At 41.4% G+C, this 16,888-nt stretch overlaps 1 protein-coding gene across 3 annotated transcripts in view; it reads right to left on the minus strand.

The window, feature by feature from the left end:
• The window catches only part of PKIB (cAMP-dependent protein kinase inhibitor beta), a 54,854-nt gene that overhangs the window by 34,849 nt on the left and 3,117 nt on the right, over window positions 1–16,888 (minus strand). The window contains exon 2 of one of the 3 annotated variants that reach the window (XM_030945703.1): window positions 12,105–12,183. The exons of the other annotated variants lie outside the window; for them this stretch is intronic. The gene's annotated coding sequence lies outside the window, so the exon portion shown is untranslated. The remainder of the gene's footprint in view (window positions 1–12,104; window positions 12,184–16,888) is intronic. 3 annotated transcript variants of the gene reach the window in all.

A 16,888-nucleotide genomic window follows, 5' to 3' on the forward strand; every position in this document is an offset into this window, starting at 1 on the left:
CCATAAAGAGGAAACAGGATCAGAACAGCTGACCTTCCCAGCAAAACAATTCACACAGTCTGCCTTTCAAGTTTGCCTGTCAGATTCAGACTTCCATTCCTGGCACCTACGGTAAAAGGATTTTTTCCCCAGTCCAGTTACAATTTCTGAGTCTCAGTACTATCACTCAGACACATCTGATGTCTTTTTTTCTCCTCCTTTCAGTGTCTCAAAAAGCAAAAGGCAAAGATAAAGCCTAGGTTCTCTGACAGGCTTTTTCTTCACACTGTGATTAATGACGTTAATGTGCTTTATTGAATTTTCACTTGAAAACATCAAAACCAACATCCCTCTGAAGCAGTGTGGAAGAAAGGCACAAATTTGCCTCCTTGCTGCTGGCAGCATGGCCTGAAATTACTTAAAAAGGCTCAAAAACATTTGGAGACAGACGACCTACTCCTTGTATTTCCCTGTGAAATCCTTTAGACATAAACCATTGACCAAGCCAGGGACTAAGATTGGATTCAGCTGCACCAACACTCCAGTAGGAATTTAGAAAGCAAGGGGGTCCTCTTAGAAACCCACGACTCATCTGGATCATCTCCCTTATCTTTTAGATCTTTATCACTTTTCATTCTTGCTCTCCACATAAATCATCTAAAATTTGGTTCTAATCCAAGTTTGCTCTGTATGCTTTGTCTGTATAGCCAGTCATAGAATGAACCTTGCCACTGAATTTCGTCAAGATGCACCTTCTCAAATTCAGATTAAACCAGCTGCTGCTATTACCTTTGGCAGTGATTCCTTAAGTGACCTAAACCACTCATCTGTCACAGCCTCCTAAGAGAGAATTCATGGTGACTGTTGTCTCATTCTGCCTTCAGTTGAGCTTCCATCTGTGTTAGGAGCAGCCTCCTAAGTGCTGAGCTCTGTTAAGATGCATTTTATACCAGTTGTTGAGAGGCACAAGATTGCTGGCTCAACTCAGCTCCACTGCAGGGGAGGGACCAAACTTCAGCCTACACACAAACTCTTCTCCTTCATGCTTCCTCCTTCCATCACTGCAATTACAGCATCTTATAGGCTGTAAGAGGCAAACTTGCTCTTTCTTCTGAAATACACAAATATGGTACCAATTTAGATTGTGCACTGTGTAATTGTATTGATCTGAAGCACTGTTTCCCCACTTCAGCATGGTGCCCAGTCTCTGGAGGCTTTGAAGTAAAAAAAGGTGCCTACGTTGAAGAAATAAAGATGTGATGTTAAGGTGGATTGAATACTTTATCCAGCTCACGCTTACATCAGTGGGAACATTTCCAGGATCTCAAATGCAGGACAGGGGTCAAAGAGGGGTATTTTGTACAGATTTGGACTAGCAGCAAGTAATTCTGCCTTCTGTGAAGCATCTTTGAAACCTGAGAGGACGCACAATAACTTAATCCTCCTTACACAGCCTCTGCTGAACATGAAGGATATTGGCAGGCAAGATTTCCACATTGTAAAACCATATTTGAGGAGTTTATCTTTCAAAAATGGATGGAGCTTATCAATTTGCACATTTGTGCCATTCCCATACACAGAGAGAGGTGGGCTCTACATCTGAACAGATACTGGAGGTCAATTCAATTTCTTAACCCATCGTTGCAACTATTAAGCTAAACAACTTATGCCATAAGCATCGTCTGCAGTGAAATATGTAAAAAAATGACATTTCATGAGTTCTTTTACTAAGGTTAAAAAAAAGTCTATGGCTACTTGGTAGGTTATCTTATGCTTAAGCCAAATTTGCTTACAGTTGCAGTTCCTTCCTCTACCAGCAACTTGCATAAGGACATCCTCCTAGTTTCAGAAGAAATTTTACTGATGCAGGGAAAAAAACCCCAAAAATTATCCATACACAGTGTTATTAATATTTATTGATAAGCATTTACCACTCTAAATCTGTTCTAAACATTCAGGAATGAGAAATAAATGAAGATTGTTTTGAGCAGCGGATTTTTTTTTTTAAAAACAGAACGGTCTGTATTAATGAGGCTTAATTAAGCAACATTTCCTTAACGGTCCTGGCTGTAAGTACATACTGAATTACTTATTTGCAGACCTGCTGAGTATCTGCACTTCTCATGTGGAATCTCTAAGAATTTAAGTTAAATGACAGAGTGTAAAAATAATCTGCTGTAATTAGGCTTTAAGTATTATTTATACAAGTTTGGTTGTTTTGTTAACATACATTTTCTTCAGATCTTCAAATACAATGAGTAACCCTGTTCTCCTCAACAGAGCAGAGTTCCTGTTTCTCCCAGAGTTGTAAATAGCTCCTGTTTCATTCTTTTCTTCTGGGACATCTCAACCATTGGCATAATCAACAGATTGCTCATCTGAGGGGTGTTCACTGCACATACACCACTTCTCACCTCACACTATTTATGTGTGTGCTTGAGAGGCACAAGAGCAATGCTTTTGCCTTCAAAACTGCTCAGTCTGCAATGCACTGGCAACATCTCTACGTACCTGAAGTAGACAAGAAAATAGTGGCAACAGCTGTGGTAGGGACAATGAGAGAATCTCACCAGCTTGCAGAGGGTGATGATGAGACAACACTACCATGCAAAAGAGAGGTAAAATATGGCAGCAACGAGGCTTGGCTTTGGGAAGATTGTGCTATCATTCCAGACGTCCTGTCACTTGGCCAGATGTCTGTCAGAAACCAACATGCTGCAAATTCACACACCTCCGCAGATTTATGGTTTGCTTTCCAATACACATCATCTTAGTATTTCAAATATTCACAGAATTAAGAGGCAACAAATATCAATTGTTTCCAAAGCAGAACCTGCTTGATGTCAGGAAGGTGGTTTCAGGGAGCAATTTCTGGATATCTGTAGCAAATCTACCCTGGATTTGAAACTGCGTTCAACCTAAAGAGATGGGTGGGAGGCTCAGGAGGTAATCGATAATGTTGAGGAGGTAATAAAAAACCTGAAGGAAGAAAAATCTATCAAAAGCTATTAAACAGAAAAATATTACGTCTTACTCAAATAATCCATGAGCTCCTGAGCACAGAGACTATACAGCAGAAAGCACCTTCATATGTTCATAATGTTTTCTCTTATTTTTGACTTCTCTCAGCAACAAGACACTCACAGTAAATATCCATTTACCCATTTCGTAGGAACCAGCTCAGCTGTTCCCAGCTGCTCTCGACAGAAGTAGAGAAACAAAAACTCCCCAAAAGAAATCCCCATTATGTCAGTCCTTAGCCAAAGAAAAACTTCCTTTTCATACCAAAAAAAAGTCCAAGTAATTTACTCAACATTGGTTTAAGAAAATGTAGTCCTTTCTGTGAAAAGGCAGAACATCAAGCTTCTAACAAAAAGAAGACTAAAAAAAAAATTTAATTTTGATTTCAACCTCAGAACTGGTGTGTAAGATAACCTCCAACTAGCCCCACAACTAGCCCCTCTTCCTGCAGAGAGGAAGGACTATCCTCTCCTATGTCAAGAAGTCTACTGTGTCAGCGGATTTTCAAGAGGTAGAAAGCAGAATTTGAAAGTGGAAAATTACAAGGGTATTTTGTGCTAATAAGCCATCAGCTTTCTGATGAAAATGGGAAAGGATCTCATTAACTTCAAAGTAGCATTAGACAATGAAAAAGCACTCTAAAGACTGAAAGAGCTCAATCAGAAAAGAATCTAAGATTATCAATTTTATCTTCCTATTGAAATTGTGTTACCCTTTCACTTGGGCTAAACTGTGCTTGAATGGTAAAATGGAAAGTTTCACAGTGCACAAAGACATGAAGAATACATAGCTTTTCCCATACTGATAATCCCATTAACCCAGCAACTCGGGACTGGTGGCTGCAGGGCAGCCCTGCAGTGCTGCCCTTCTGAAAGGGCGCCAACACAAGTAACCAAACCCTTTAACAGTGCCCTTAAAAGCAAGGTGATGATGAGGAAATTTAAAAGTCAAATGTCCCAAAGAATGAACACCTGCTTTCCTGTCTACAGAGATAGCTCCAGTAACATCTCTGACATAGGGCAGTCAAGAGCAGGAGACAATGACAATTTATGTGATGCCTCTACCATTAATACAGCCATCAGCATAGATGTGAGAGCTGAAGTCAGCAGTTCCAAAACTAAATCCCTCTTTAAAACCTATGACAAAAAGGAAAAGAGGTCAGAAGCCCAGAGAGACCCCAGCTGCAGGATGTGGTCACTTGCCAATGTTTAACTAAAGCAATCTGCTCTCACATGGGGGTTCTCTGAGGGCTGAATGGCATTTGGAGGTGAGGGGAAGGCAGTCCCAAGGAAGACAATGAATCATATCTGATCCCTAAAAAGATGCAGAGGGACAGCAGAAGTGCAAAAGGGGTTTCTTCAGTCTTTATTCTTGCATTGTGCAGGCCAGACACAGCTGCAGCCCAAGAGGTTCCCTAGCACTCCCTGGAACAACAGCATCTCTGCAAAGAGCAGAGAAGAAAAGCAGGAATTATTAAACCCCAGCCCTAACCTCTGCATATTATGGCTTCATTCAATAAACAGGATTTTTACAAGTGCTTTGCAATCCTCCCTACAAGATTCTATGCTGCTATCAGTAGGGGAATGCAATTTTACATGTCATGAAAACATGGTATTTATAGCTGCATGTAGCAAATAACAACAGTAAGATGCTGATATCAGATAACTGGTATTAATAGCAGAACAATTAGCCTGAAGCCTGGATGAAAAGCCTCAAGAGAAGTGTCTTCAAACACTGCTGCCCTCTCTAATTTCATATCACACTGTCACTGCACCTTCTCCTGCCTTTCCCCCACGCAGTGTCCTGCACGAGAACACTCATGTCTGTCAGCAAAAGGGTATCCATCAGGCAGACCCTGTAACTGCATTTGCTAATGCTTCTTTTGACCTCACAGGCTGTGAATGACCACGTGATATCCCGCTTCTGGTGTCACAGAGATCAAACCTGAAATAAAACAATGGAAGAAAGCCTTGGCACGTGGGGTATCACATGGATGAGAACTGAAGGTCACCTGCAGACTCGGTGCAATGTGACACCAAACCTCAGGCAGTGCGGTGGCATTCTTGCTCTTCTCTCTGCTGAAAGAGAGACCACTGAAATGGTGGGAGACTACCCGTGCAGCTTTTAGCAGCCTGTGAGTGAACATAATTCTGATATTAATTCACCAGGTATTCTTCCTAGTCCATCTCTGTCAGGTATGCACAGCAACAACATTCCCTCTGTTTATTCCAGGAGTGAATTCTTCCCTTCACCTATGCTGAGGAAAAGGATGAAAGCTTATTCTGAACACAGATCACATGTCAATGCTCTATATAAGCACATGGTCAGGCCACACATCAATTAACCACGCAGCTTTACAGTGACAAGCAGGCAGACCTATAGATTTTTTATTTGCCCTTGGTACGGAGGACATCTAATAAAAAAGAAAGCAGGGCCAGTGTACCACTGTGCTGCAGAGATCCCTCTGAGAGGCTACTGTAGCCAGGCATGATTTGTAACAGATGTTCTGACGCATATCAGAAGCCAAATTCTCCCTAATTTACCTTCAACTTCCACAAGGCAGAGAGGTACCCACACAAAACTCTATCCTTCAAGTCCTGAGTGGTCCATTTCTCAGGTCTTGATCAGTCGTGGGTCTAAGCTGGCTAAAAATACCCTGTGAGGCAGGAAACTGTTCTTCCAAGAGCTGTTAAACAGTTCTTCCAAGGATGCACTGTTTCCAAACAAATGCATAAAACCCCCTTGAAACAGAAACAGGGCAGGATACATGTCACAGAAAGGAAGAGACACATGGCATAGGGCCTTAAGATTCCCTGTATTCAACCAAGTTCCTTTCAGAGTTTTATTCAATATCATAAAAATATTCGTGCATAGCAATTTAAGCACATCCATTCCCACTGAAGGATATCCAGGCTCTACAGTCAAATTATCATACAGCGCTCTGAGTTTTTTCTATTTGTCCTTAGTAATGTTTTGTTTCTCCAAAGAATCCTCAGGGCAGCAAGAAGGAGAGGAGACACCAGGTATTTAGCAGAACTATCATGTCTGTTAGTAGCACAAAAGCTACTCTGCCCCAAATATTGTCAGTCAGGGGTTTGTGCCTGACCCTCTTCCTACCACATGCTCTTAGGATCTACCAGTTAGCCAGTCCCACAGCATCCTCTCAGTTTTCATGGTCACGGAGTTTCATGAGCTAATACTTGTCTCTTTAGAGATATGTGCTTTGATCACATCTGGGAGCTGATTGTCAAATTTCTTGATATTTATAAGAAAATTGTATCTACGTGAAGAAAAAGGAAGCAACTTCTACAAATAAACTACTCTCCTGAAATTTTGATCTTTAGCTACAGAACTGAAGGCTGAAAAACAGGCATCAGATATCACAAACTGACATAGATAAAATAACCTAGTCAAAAGAGAGTGAGCTGCAGGTACACACTAAGTCCTTCACTAGTGCAAGTGGCAATTTTATCTGAAATTGTAAACGACTATAAAAAGAAAAATCAAAGTCAGGATTTACTAATAGCCTTTCTGAGATTTCATGCAACAAGAAAATGTGCTGAACCTACATGTCCAGGAAAGCTGTATTTAGTAGAGGGTGGTTGCAGATTGCTAACAAAGTGACCCAAAATAGTTGAATGGACCTGGAGTCAGAGGCTGTAGGGAAAAACAAATTGAGTGAAAAAAATATTGCCTAGTGTGCAGTGTCAGAACCCTTGCTTTGTGCAGCATGCCAGTATATGTCTCTGGGATCATAAACATTTCACAATGAATTTCTATTATCACATGGTAGGCACAGCTAAATCCAGGGCACATCACTCATTCGTCTCACTAGAGGACACGAACAGCTCAGTCTTTCAAGAAGCCTCCCTGGTGACACAGTTGTCTATTCTGTGCTTTGAAGGCTTCATCTCACAACTCAGAAGGCAATGTTTTCCCATTTTACCAGGGACAAGCTGGAGATTCATGAGAAAAGCTGCTCATACCTGAAAGACCCCCAAAGGAAGGATGGCCTCCAGCCACAGAAGAACACTGCCAATGCAGGATGCCCCACAACCATCCATGTCACCAAACCACATGGTGGAGGTGATCTTTCATGTGCCACAGCCTAGACTGCGGCACAAAACAACTCTGACAGCAAGATGTGGCTCATCATCAGGCTGAAGTAAAGGCTGAAGATGAGCAGAAATTCTGGCCACAGATCACCACAAATCCACCAAGCTGAGGTGGAGGTGTGAGGCCAAAGCCAGTGACGTGTTTATATGCTTGGATAAGGTGGCACTTGCTATGCTGCCTGGAGGTACTGTGAGCCCACACATCTAGGCTTTGTTAAAGCTCATTCTGGATTAACTGGATAGCTGCCCTCACCACTCAGCCCCAGGGAAAAAAAAAACCAAAACGGAAAAAAATCAGGGTTACATGGTAAAAATGCTTCTTCAAGATCAAGTTATGAAAAATAAGAATGGCTTAAATGAATTTCTGAATCAGAAGTAATCAATTTGGTAGTGTAATAGAAAATCTCTTTTGATCTGTTTGGCTTTTTTGTTTCTTGGTTGATTTTTTTAAATTTTGAACCATCCATCCCTCTAAAGCTCTGAACAATTCCTGCATTATCTCAGTAGGCACTGCTGATTCAAAGCAAGGATTAGTCACAAATCTGTGCCATCCCAGAGCCATTAAAACAGCAAGCTCGTGGATGGGAAAAGGGCATATGCATCTGATAACTAAGATGACCTTTCCTACAATACTCGTGTTTGATTACCAGTATCTTTTCTGGATATACAGTTTCAGCAGTACATTGTAATGTCCCAGTTCTTCCTGAATTGTGGAGACAAAAATACGACAATCTTTACCACACCACAACAGTGCTGCTTATGCAGTGCAAAATCATGCAAAATCACCGAAACAATTTTATTCTTCAGAATAATGAAGATACTTTAATAAACCCTATTGAACCCAAGCATCAGTACCAACCCTAGTATTAAATTGTTGAATACGGAACAGTTTTTCTGTGGGAAATTTATGACCAAAGGAAATATTCTAGCCTTGGTATTTTTATAGCATCCATTCATTTTTAATGGAGGATGGAGCTACCCAAGATTTAAAATGGTATTCAAAGTGTCATTTACCTTGAAGAAGAAAAGTAACCTGCATTGGAATACTGTGCCAAAGCCCCCAAAAGATGAGATGACACCTGGGTGCAACTGCTGTTGCCAAAGTACTTTCATTTAGTCAGGCACCATTCTCCTCAACAGACATCCTGCCCGTTTTGGTAACAAAACAAAACCATCCTGACCTTTAATCTCACTCCTCTGCTCAGTAGCATTGATGCCCATTGTCTAAGTGTACAGGCAGGGGTCCTCAAGCCCTCTGCATGTACCACAGACCTGGTTCCCTAAGCTCTCCCTGCTCTGTCACCTCAGCTCTGCCCCTCTCTCCCACTGGTGGCTGCTTCCAAGTAAACATCCTGGAAACTCAACACCTAAGACAAGAAGCACAGACAGTTCAGGAGCTGTTTACTAGTGACTTATTACCAAGCAGCATGATCGGAGGAAAATAAAATAATAAACTTTTATTTTTGTTCCTCTAATTTAAAAAATGAGGGCACAATTTTCTCCAGAAAGCAGATGCCACAGAATTATTAGTCGGTGTTTCCTTGTTCACAGTTTAAACATTAAAATTGGAGTTGCAATAAGTGTTTGTTGAATGTTTAGCACAGTTAAGCTCTATTTTTCTCTAGAGAAGTATAATTTCAGATGTTACAGTTCACCAACAAATTCTCAATGCCATATTTGTTCAGAGTGGCATTTCTCCTAGGATCTACAACTCCAGAGCTACACTGAAACATAATTAACAATATAACACATCACTGTAGGTCCTCTGCATCTTCCACTTGCAAACAAACTGGTGCTAAACTCTGTCATATCCCAGCAGCACTCTCTTCTCAGCTTTCCTTCCTCCTCACCTCAGCTTCCCTTCCTCCTCATCCTCCCCCTCTAAATTCAGAGACACAGATCTACAGAAAACATGCCAAGATACTTTCTGAAGGGATGTAAAAAGGAGAACAACATTGTGTATTTTCCTCACCCAAAATAAGCTTATGTGCCTTTTATACCGTCCATACGCTTATTTTCTTAACAATTTTTGAAACTCCCGTACTGATACCAGACAGGAATAAGCTTTCCTCAGTTTCAGGATTATTACCCCCCTGAGGATTTTGCTCCTCTGAACATTTCCAGAACATCTCCAGCCTCTCCCAAGTTCAGCAGTGGCTATGCTGGCACTGTGCAAACACATCTCCCAACACCACTGAGCTGTTTTTAGCTCCCATGCTGCCTGAGGCTGAGCATCTTCCCCCTCATCACATCCCATTTAGTGATGAGCCATCTATCCTCATGCTTCTGAATGCTACATTCTCTCTTAGGATGGAGCCTTAAAAAAACATGTTCCAACAAAAGAGCATGTCTCTATGTGTTCTGCTGTCGAGGCCTTTGCCCCAAAATCAGAACGAGGTCTCACCCTACACCTCTTTTGTTCAGTTGTATAAATAGACTGGTGTGACGGTGTTCAAAGGGGTCTTAGGATGAGGGAAGAGACAAGGATCTGACTCCATGTTTCAGAAGGCTTGATTTATTATTTTAGATACATATTATATTAAAACCATACTAAAAGAATAGAAGAAAGGATTTCATCAGAAGGCTAGCTAAGAACAGAAAAAGAAAGAATGATAACAAAAGCTTGTGTCTTGGACAGAGAGTCCGAGCCAGCTGACTGTGATTGGCCATTAATTAGAAACAACCACATGAGACCAATCACAGATGCACCTGTTGCATTCCACAGCAGCAGATAATCACTGTTTACATTTTGTTCCTGAGGCCTCTCAGCTTCCCAGGAGAAGGAAAGGATTTTTCAGAAAATATGGCTACAGACTGGACCTGCTGTCTTGCAGAAGCAGCTCAGACTGGCATGGGAGGACTGAAGCCAGATCCCCCTGCCAGCTCCTGGTAAGACATCTGAACAAATATCCCCATTTTGGGAACAGCTTAACTTCAGATGGTAATTATGTTCCACCTTTGAGGGGCTCTTGCTTTTCTAAGCCTGAAGGCTGGACTGCCTCCCCTGCCACAGCCCCAGCCAAGGGATCTGCTGCCATCCGTGCATCGAATGTGACTCCTGTCAGATGGCAGCTCGGGCTGTCAGCCTCACTTCTCCTCCCCCATGAAACAGTGACACTGGGAAGTCTGAACAAGGAAACTGGGATTATGGGAGACATCCTTTGCCCCAGAGATGGCAGTGCCGGCTGTTATCTCTGCTCTCCAGTTCTCAACCAGGAATAGAGCAGCAACAAATGCACTCAATCCTACACTGAAAAGCAGCCATACAGAAAGGCCTGAGCTGGAAATCCCAGCTTTTTGATGGCTTTAATCAAATGCAACAGCTCTGGGAGGAGAGGTGAGAGTGAGCATGTGGGGAGAGTGAGGGAGGTAAGGTGAGAGTGGGGAGGTAGTAAAAATTGACCTTTTTTAAATTTGCGTTGATTCACCTCTGATCTTACATGCTTTTTCCTAAATTCTGAAAAGGTACAGAAATGAGGCCAAGATACAGATAAAAAAAATAAAATTAACCATTCCCTCTCAAAAGATATGCCTAGAAAAAAAAATTATAGTTAATACTTCTAGTAAGGATTAATCAAGCCATTAAACTATAAAAAGCTTCATAAAAAAAAAAGGTGGATCTCTAAATCTCATCTTTCAGTTCTTCCAGAGTACTTACTTAATTTTAAGCAACAGAATTTCAGATTCTAGGTTTTACAAAAATCTAAAGAACAAGCAACTTTTAAAATCATTAAGGTGTGAAGTTTTAATTGACTTTTTTGGTTGTCAGAATCATGAGGCGGATATCACTTCATGTGGATGTGCAAAATTGATCAGCTGAATAAATTTATTCAGTTTTCTTCTATGTTCTGTAGACCACCAACTGCTACTAAAGAGGCCTCCAGCTTTCTTCCTTCTCCCTTTATATGACAAAATTTACCTCTCTACAATGGCTGGATTGTTAACCAGTCACTTAATTAACACAATGAATATACAGCTGAATGTTTCATTACATCCCTTCAAGATAACTAAGTTTCTGTAACAACATTCAATTTCCATGCTAAGATGTGTGAATTATTATAGTTGACTCAACCCAAGAAATTGCATCTCCTTAAAGGAGATTACAGCAAGTAGGTTTCCATTTGGAATTATTTTAATACTCAGTAAAGCAAAATGAATCAGTATAATAATATTAGTATCATAATAATCTTATTTTTTTTTTTTTAGCTTAAAAACTTGCTAGAATAGAATACACTGAGTCTCTTGGGAAATCTGTTCAAGAAACACATCCAATTTATTCTGTTTTACTTTGGAGTGTTACTTCCAGCTACCTATAACTAATGAGAATCCAGAAGGAGAGAAGGCACATAAAAGTGAGTTACTCATTAATAAAAGGAAATACATGGACAGCATGTACTCTCTCTTCAAACTGTAAATAATAAAACTACCAATTCAGAACAGGAAAAGCCAGCATTGCCTTTTCAGTGATGCTTTCTCCTAAAAGGATCATGCCTTATGATAAACACCTTCCATGTTCAAGTGGAGACTTTCCAATCACATCAATGATAGGTTGTTTCCATTAGAAATTGGCTGAGAATTATTTTTATTCAATTTAATTCCTTCCAAAATTCTAGCTTTTCCAGCAAACAAATGCAAGTTCAAGGGGAAAAAAACCAAATATTCCTCCAATCCTCACACATTCATCTTTTTAAGCTTTTTTAAGCTCTCTGAGGTAAACAGCAAGCACTTTTAGTGACAGTTTCTGAGTAATGATGGGGAAAAGAGGGGAAGTGGTTGAAAGCACCACTGGCTTCTTAATGCCATCTCTTTTATATTACTCAGGGAACACATGTTCAATCACTGCTTATGAAACAGCTTTGACAACATGGAGAGGAGCTTTTTGCTTGATGTTTGCTTAAATGAAACTCCATCTATTGTAGGAGCAATTGCTTATAGTTTACTTTTTGGCGTGGCTCTTTAGTATTTTTTTGTTAAACAGAAGCAACTCACAGTCTTAACGATAGATTAGTCAGTGGCTGTCTTCTCTGGAGCCTTTGTTACTGAGAGGTTTCACTGCAATCCAGCTCTTCTGGGAAGAAATTTAGAGAAAATATCAGAACGGTGGTAACAACAGAATTTCTAACACCTGACCTTTCCAAGAAGAAAAACAAGCGAGACACATTAGAAGACCCCATCCCCGCTCAGGGACCTTTCTTTTAAAGTCACACCATTGCACATGATGCCTACTCCCAAGAAAGCAATAGGCTCAGTGTTTCATTTCTGAACACAGAACATAACTATCACATTAAAGCTTTAGCAAAACATGTTTACGTAAGTCCCTGCATTTTTATTATACTGCATTGTGCCTTGGAGAAAGCTTTTCTTAAGTGAACAAAGGCTGCAGCAGACTTAATTAGACTTGAAACCTGAAATAGATCGCATGTCATACACTTAGAAATTGTTTTACAACACTGGATTTAACCATATCTAAAGCAGATTGTATTGGCAAGATATTTTAAGGCAGGGAGTGCAAACCACTACGCTGTTGCTAGCATCTATTTGTTATTTTTTATTAAAGGTACTGTCAACTGGCCTTCTTTCAGTCTGTTAAATAAGGTTCCTCTTCCCTGTTATGTTTTTCATGCATAAATAGTTAACAAAGGCTTCACAGCAACTTTTCAGAGGCTCAGCTTTGAGCTTGGAATGACAGGGTCACGGGACAACTCTGGACAGGGCTCCGGAGTCTCTGGTCCAGCACCAAGGTCAGAAGGGACTGTGCTCCCTCGGGGCTGGAACTCCCCAGAGCAGACCTGGCACAGCCACTCTGGGCAGCCCACACCACTGCCTCCTTGGATTCTTTTCCTTGTGCACCATCTGAACCTCTGGCTTGCTCCTCCCTCCCCGTGGTACCAGAGGCTGCTGTCAGCACCTCCAGAGCCATCTTCTTCCAGACTGAGCCAGCCCATCCCTCAGCCTTTCTTCATGGGGCAACTGCTCCAGCCATGACCATCGTGCTTTTGGTACTCTAGAAAATGGCTCCTTCCCCGGAGGAGAGTGCATCCTGTTTTGCAAGGAAACAGGAAAGGTGAACTACACTGATGGCACAACATCATCTGACTCCCTGTGTCCAGGGAACCACAATCCTGTGCCCAAGCCCTGCTCTGCTACAGGCAGGGTTGCAGCTAAATCACTGTCTTCCCATCATAAGTTATCTCTGTGGCAGCATCCCATCCATCCTCTGGAAGAAATGGCAACAATTGCTGACCTCTGCCCTGCTCCTCAGTTCCATGGTGGTTTTCCTTTTTTTTTTTTTTTCAGACCAGTTTATAAAACCAATCCTCAAAATTTCTATTCATACAAACAGCAGAAAAACTTCAGCACTCCCACTGTATCGTGGACTTAAATCAAGATGAAGTACCATGTGATTGCTTAACACTTTTTGTGTCATCTGCCAAAGCAAACGATATTCACAACTGGCTAAGCCCTGAGAAATACGTATACTTCAAGCAAACCATATCCTTCTACTTGGTACTATGGGGAAATTCTAGTTCAAACACTATTTTCAGAACCGCTTGTCCATTCAGAATTTCTAGGCATCATCTTCCCATCTTCTGCTTCCTTTAGTCCTCTCACCCAACCAAACCTCATCAACAAGAGATGGAAGAGACATAACAAGGTATATTTCCAGGACAAATCTTACCAACACTATTTAATGGTGTTAATTAAGGACTTAGTTAAGGACTATAAAATCCACCTCTGTAGATAGAAAGTGCTTATGAACAAAGCATACCATGTATTGGCCAGGAACTAAAGTTATTTTTGATGAGGCAGAGGAAGGGTACAGAATCATCTCAATGACAATGTCTTTGTCATTACTCAGTGAAATACCACAGAGCACTTTCTTCACTTAGTATGAAATATTTAAGAGCTGCAAATGCTTCTGCATCTGTCTGAGCAAGACCAAGGTACCTTGTAATGAAGAAGACATAAAATATCGATGGGTCAGGTGCTCAGCTAAAAGACACAAATGACACAAGACTCCAAAGCCAGCAAAACAAAACTTAAAAGGGATGCTCAGCCTGAGCAAAGGGCAGTGCTTTATACAGACAGAACATCAAGTTGTGTGGTGTTGAACGCTGCACATCTTCCAAGGGCATTTCAACAACTCCAAAGCTGCATTACTAATCACAGTTCCAGGTTTGCCTATGGACAAACTTCTGGATTTCCAACAGAATGTTGTGGATCAGTTGCAAAGGTAATTGAAAAAAGCTAAAATAAAAGGCTACCCATTTGTCCATGGGGGCTGGAAAGCAGTATAAATTATTCCCTCTGTTCTGCCTCAGCAGGTGCTCAGAATGGCAAGCATAAACATCACTGTGTACTGTAAACCCAGTTCACCTTCCTCTGTTGGATGGAATATGTGGACAGGATGGGGAAAGACAACAGAGACAGCTTTGCTATTATTATATGTGCAGTAAGTACTGCTTAATCTGTAGATTAAAAGAAGAAGCAGCAAAAAGAAAAAAGCAAGTGCTCCCTGATCTGCAACTGTTCTTCTGGGATCTTCCTAGGGACACAGAAAATTGAATATTTTTCATTCAGAGCTGCATCCTTGCAGCACAACCCAGCATAGAAACTGCCCCTACCTCTGGTTTCAGCACGGAAAGATGTGTGCCACATACCAAAGCAAAGACATGCACAAAACCTCTGCTGCGTATATTTAGTGCTTTTTGTGCTCAGGGAAGCTGGCTGAAATGCTCCTGTGAAAGTGCTTCAGCCTGGGTGCACCTGGCCAGAGCTCCACACCCCAAGGCTGCTCAAGATCTGTCTCCCCACATACAGGGCAAACCTGACCCTCGTAAAATCATCACCTCCCTCTGCTGACTGTTTTTTTTTTGGCTATACTCAGACACACTGCCTCAGCCACAGCTAAACCATGTGAAGGACTCCTGCTGCCAGCCCACCCCAGCCCTCCCCTGGTCTCTGGGCACAGGCCACACTCCCTCTCTGCAGGATGTCACTGCCTTTCTCTGCCCTGCCAAGGTAAGGGCACAAGATTGCACATCCTACCCAATCCTTCCCCACAGCACAAGTTAAACACTTCCCTGGCAGGGTTTTCATATCCATCCCTTGGATGCATTTGAAGTGAAGCAGACTGGGTAGCACCTACGTACGATGCTACATCCCACGTTTCTGGGAGCGATGTAACCACTGGTGAGAAACTGCTGTGGGAGTTGTCTCTGACACCAGCTGGGAGGCACCCAGCCCAGGCTGTGGGGTGGCAGCTACCTGGAGCACAGGGAGAGCCTGTGGGGCTGCCAGAAGCCAGGTCCTTGCAGCAGGGAAGGATGTTTGGCTTCAGCCAAGCGCAAGAGGATGAGGCAGGGCAAGACCTCACATAAGCGTTTGTTCCCAGAAAAAGACATCACTGTGCACCTTGTCCTTCTTCTTGCTAATATCAAACCAGAATAAAGTCAAATGGAATTGCTATGCAAACATGGTGGTGCTCTGTCTTCAGTGGGGAATGAAGGCTTTCATGTATATAAATGACTGTAAAAGATGTAGAGGAGAGCTTTGTGCAACGTAAATGCAGAAAAATATTTTCAAAGAAATCAACATTATTCGGTGACCACTTTATTATTTATATATGTACATTCATACCCAGAGAACAAGGCTAGTTGATACAATTTCTACAACAGGAAAAAAGCTAGCAAATCAACTTAATACACTATTAAATCTTTCAAAAGAAAAAAAATTAAAATAAAAAAAAAATCAACCAAACCCAACCATCTCAAAAAAACCTACCCACAGTAATTTTACAGGGAGATAATGAAAGAGAAAAGACACATAAGTATTGTCATGCTATTAATGTTGGCAAGACAAGAAAGGAGAAAATGGGCAATTACCCGTAAACACAGCTCCTCAGTTGTGTAACAAAACAAATAATCAGAACAAAACCCACCACCTAAAAGTCAATAAAAGCACATGTATTCATAAAGGTCTTGCTAGATAAACTCACAACACCTTTTCATATTTCTCCTCCATTATCCTTCTCATGACACGGGGAGAGTGTTACAGCATCCTGCTGTGCAGAAAAAGCAGGAGAGGACGTTCAGATGCAGCCTTAACCAGAAGAAACAGCAGTGGCAGTAGGAAGCAAATTGAAGTCTAATCAAAAACTTGTAAGCAATTGAGAGAAACTGATTGTGGAAGAAGCTAGGCTTTATTGTGACCACAGTAATCGAGTGTTTGCACTGAGTCAAGAAAACAAAGAAAATTATTGCACCACTGGCTATCAACCCTGTATCAAGAAGTATTAAATTATGGACAAGGAAAGCAAAACATCAGCTTATGAAGTTGAGGAATGACAGTGTTAGTATTCATAGCTCATTATCAGAAACATCTCAGACCTATTGAGCTTGTTTTGAGAGGACTATGGAGAAAAAAAAGCCTGATCAAAACTTTCACAACTGTGCACTCCCATGGAGCAAATTGAAAAATATAATCACCAAGCCTTGAGCAGCAGAAGTTAAAAAGCTCAGCATCCCATGGAGCACCCATAGAAATTTTCTGATGTCTATTAAGCTGAATGCTTTCTACAGTGCTTCCTTCAGTGAGGGCATCAACCCCATCTCCCTCATCTCCCTGGCTACCAGAAGCCTTGAGGTTTGTAAAATTTCATCACTTTGAAATCTCTGCTCTTCTGCTTATATTGGCAGAAATTAATCCCCAAGGGTAAACAAAATACACCAAGGCAATGAGGGGAGCTATCAGTCAGACAGCATTATTATTGT

Source organism: Camarhynchus parvulus, chromosome 3, assembly GCF_901933205.1.
Source record: "Camarhynchus parvulus chromosome 3, STF_HiC, whole genome shotgun sequence".
Lineage (NCBI taxonomy): Eukaryota > Metazoa > Chordata > Aves > Passeriformes > Thraupidae > Camarhynchus > Camarhynchus parvulus.